At 40.7% G+C, this 3,772-nt stretch overlaps 1 protein-coding gene across 1 annotated transcript in view; it reads left to right on the top strand.

Moving 5' to 3' along the window:
* LOC115124308 (BAH and coiled-coil domain-containing protein 1) overlaps positions 1-1,139 on the top strand; it is a 182,120-nt gene extending 180,981 nt beyond the window's left edge. The window contains 1 exon segment of the mRNA XM_065010965.1: positions 1-1,139. This exon segment is cut by the window's left edge and continues 3,009 nt beyond it. The gene's annotated coding sequence lies outside the window, so the exon portion shown is untranslated.
* The last annotated feature ends 2,633 nt before the right edge of the window (positions 1,140-3,772 follow it).

Here is a 3,772-nt window from a genome sequence, read left to right as displayed (position 1 = left end):
AAATAAGAATTGGTTCTTAACTGACTTGCCTAGTTAAATAAAGGTTCAAATAAGAAGGGAAAAGCTCCATCTCAGGGTCCTCATTGTCTGTGACCCTAACTTCCTGAAAGATTGACCTCCCATTTGTTTCAAGCAACATTTTTTAACTGTCTAAGGCCGAGATGTGTGTGTTTGTGTGGCCGGGATGTTTGTGTGTGTGTGTGTGTATTTGTATGTGCATGCGTATGTATGTTTGCGTGTGTGTGTTTGTATGTGCATGCATATGTATGTTTGCGTGTGTGCGTATGTTTGTATGTGCATGCGTATGTATGTTTGCGTGTGTGTGTGTGTGTGTTTGTATGTGCATGCATACGGATGTTTGTGTGTGTGTGTGTTTGTATGTGCATGCGTATGTATGTTTGCGTGTGTGTGTGTGTGTGTTTGTATGTGCATGCATACGGATGTTTGTGTGTGTGTGTGTGTGTGTTTGTATGTGCATGCGTATGTATGTTTGCGTGTATGTGTGTGTGTTTGTATGTGCATGCATACGGATGTTTGTGTGTGTGTGTGTGTGTGTTTGTATGTGCATGCGTATGTATGTTTGCGTGTGCTTGCGTGCAAGATACTGCATGCCTGTTAAAAAAAGGCCACTGGATATGATGAAATTAGAATGTAGTTTTGGAACTCCCGTGTCTTCACGTATAACGAGAGAGACAGCCTTAGCATTTTGTTTGGAGGCCAGGTGCTATACTAAGATGGCTCAGAGAAGTTGCATTGAAGTTCAGTGATTGGGCAGAATATTGCAAAGGCTCATGGGCCAAAGAAAATCAGGATGCAGGAGCATCTTTCTTTTCAACACACTTTTGGTCATATAAGGGAAGGTAAATATAAGGTGTGAAAGGTATGCAGTCTCTGATAGAGTTGTTATGGTAAATATTAACATCATGTTGACACATGATGTTTAATATGATGATTATTATTTTAATATTGTGATGTTGAATTATCTCCTGCTATCAATGTTATAAAGACATGTAGATGTGCAAGTTTGGGGGTAAATGTTTTACAAATAAATACTTTCATAATATAAATCTGTCAAAAATGTTTTAGTATCAAGATTTTTTTATCTGGGTTATGAATAAATATCACAACTTAAAACAACGTATTATTTGTGTTGCTAATTTATACACCTATGTCCAGCACCTATGTCTGGATGATAATGAATCATTTTTCTTGATGAATTCTTTGATAGCAATATGAATTAGCCGCTTGTGCTGTCCTTTATTGGCAAAAAAAATCTTGATCGCTGGTGCTGGTGAGACTGCTCTGTTTCGACCAATGAGAAGGGTGCTCTATGGTGGAATCTAGAGTGCCTTGCACCACGTTCCATGACTAACGCGAATGCAGTGAGCAGTGTACTCACAGTATGATGAGTGCAAGGTTGGGGTCAATCCCAATTTAATTTGAAATTCCAATTAAATTCTTGAATTCACTCATGAACTGGAGAATTTACGTTGAAATCAATTTGAATTTCAACAATGTTCAAGTTTTGGAATTGGAATTGAATTGGACTTGGACTTTTTATTTTAAATAATTTTAACTTGTACCTCTATAATTCCAGTATACTGTATCTAGGCTGCCTGAACCGTGACAAGATCAGCCTGGGGGAATTTAATTGGAATGGGAATTTGTGGAATTGTTGGGGATAATATTGAATTGGGAATTATTTAATTATTGGAATTGACCTAACATTGGAATTGAGAGGAATTGAATTATCTCTGAATTCCAAATCTGACCTGGAATTTGAATTGAATTAAATGGAATTTACAGGGAGAAGGAATTGAATTAGAATTACATTTGTGGAATTAACCCCAACCCTGGAGGAGTGTCTGTGTGAGATTCCGCTTTCTCAGTCAGTTAGCACCACACTGAAGACCTGTGGATTTGAACATACAGTTCTAACAATTGAGTTAAAACTGTTCAGTACTCAGTCAGTCAGTGTTTTCCCTCTGTTCTGCTCTCTGCACTGCCTCAAGGTCCAAGCTAAGGTGTCACCCACATCTCACCAGCCATACATAGATCTACCATATCTGCACATTTGTGCGTTTCCCCGACAACTTGACAAAGACAATCTCCGTCACCAGACTCAAGTGAGATAACTTCGCTGTCATTACCGGAGGGTGGGCACAATATGGGTCACTGACCTTTCTCTCTGAGGGGCCTGGGGGTCCAGCGCCACATTTCCCTCCCCCCAACTCCTCCACTTCCCCAGAGCCCATACCTCCCCCATCCCATCCCACCCCTCCCCTCCCCCAAACCTCCTCCACCTCCTCCCCCTGGCTCAGACGGGGTTAATGAGACATCAGTCATCACAATCTCCACCAGTGGCCCCCAGTGAACACAAACATTGTCTTCTTTTACTGTGAGCAGGCCTTTGTGTGCTAACCGTGGCCACTGTCCCATGTCCAGGCCAGGGCTCGCTCTGCGTCATCACTGTAGGGGTGGTAGGAGCTGGCTGGCCGAATCACCGTGGGTGTGGAGGGTGGAGGGTAATCACCAAAGGGGTGGGAGAGGCGCCTCAAGTCAACTCTCTGTGCTCCAAAGATATAAATTCAAAACAAAGACCTTTGAGTTCATTACAGGCTTGGTTAACTTCATGACAACATGTGTTTGAATATAAATATTAGTAGCCTGCAGTACATTTTGTTATACAACCCTAAAAGCACAAACAGTGGTCCATTTTGTCCACAAGGGGTCAAAAGCTTCCATTTCAAACACTTTTTGGGACTTTGTCAAGCAACTAGTTACCGAGACAAAACACAATGGTGCCTATATCACCCATATTGGTGGCCATCGTACATCGTACCGGTATGTCAGATGAGCTCACTTGCTAATTTCTCAGACTAAGTATCACAGAAACAAAACACCTTGAATGAATAACAAAAACCTTTCCTGACAAGTTGCTATAGATGATATTGTCAGATGTGTGCGTACTGGTAGCGAAGTCAGGTGCAGGAGAGCAGAGATTTGTGAAACAGGCGCACGCTTTATTTAGGCAAAAGTGCAAAACGCGCAAAACAGTCACAAGAATTATGTTTAACAATAAACACCTTCGTGAAAAATAACACTGAAAAAACAAGCCAGTCTGTTACATCAACAATACACACATGATGGGGAACAGAGGAATAAATGCATGTAGATTGATTGGGGAATGAAAACCAGGTGTGCAGGGAACAAGACAAAACAAATGGATACATGAAAAACGGAGCGGCGATGGCTAGAAAGCCGGTGACGTCGACCGCCGAACGCCGTCTGAACAAGGAGAGGGGCCGACTTCGGCGGAAGTCGTGACAGATATTGATAACAATAACTGTTCAACACGTGAAAAACATACAGAAACATATATATTTTTTAAATAAATGTGTACAAATATATGCTTATTTTTGGGGATTTAAAACCATTTGCTTGAGTAACAAAAAATCCACCCAAAACCACAAATTCTTATAATTTACAGTGTTAAATAACACTAATATGTGAGAACAATATTTTTTTGTGTTTTCTTTTCATTTTGTCTTTATAATAAGGTTGGTAGCAACATGTGAAAATCGTTGTGGAAATCTGTTACGGCTCAAGTTAAGTATAAAACCCACAATGGAATGCTCTCTCTATGGGCTGGCTAGATAGCTAGCTAGCAAACGTAGCTACACACAATAATACCAAAGTCAATATCTGCATGTGAAGTGGCTAGTTTGCTGTAAAATCGGCTAAACAAATTCCACTATCAATTTAGGAGTCT

This window comes from Oncorhynchus nerka, linkage group LG26 (assembly GCF_034236695.1).
Source record: "Oncorhynchus nerka isolate Pitt River linkage group LG26, Oner_Uvic_2.0, whole genome shotgun sequence".
Taxonomy (NCBI): domain Eukaryota; kingdom Metazoa; phylum Chordata; class Actinopteri; order Salmoniformes; family Salmonidae; genus Oncorhynchus; species Oncorhynchus nerka.
The sequence above is the reverse complement of the archived record's forward strand: the minus strand, read 5'-3'. Positions and strand labels throughout refer to the sequence as shown.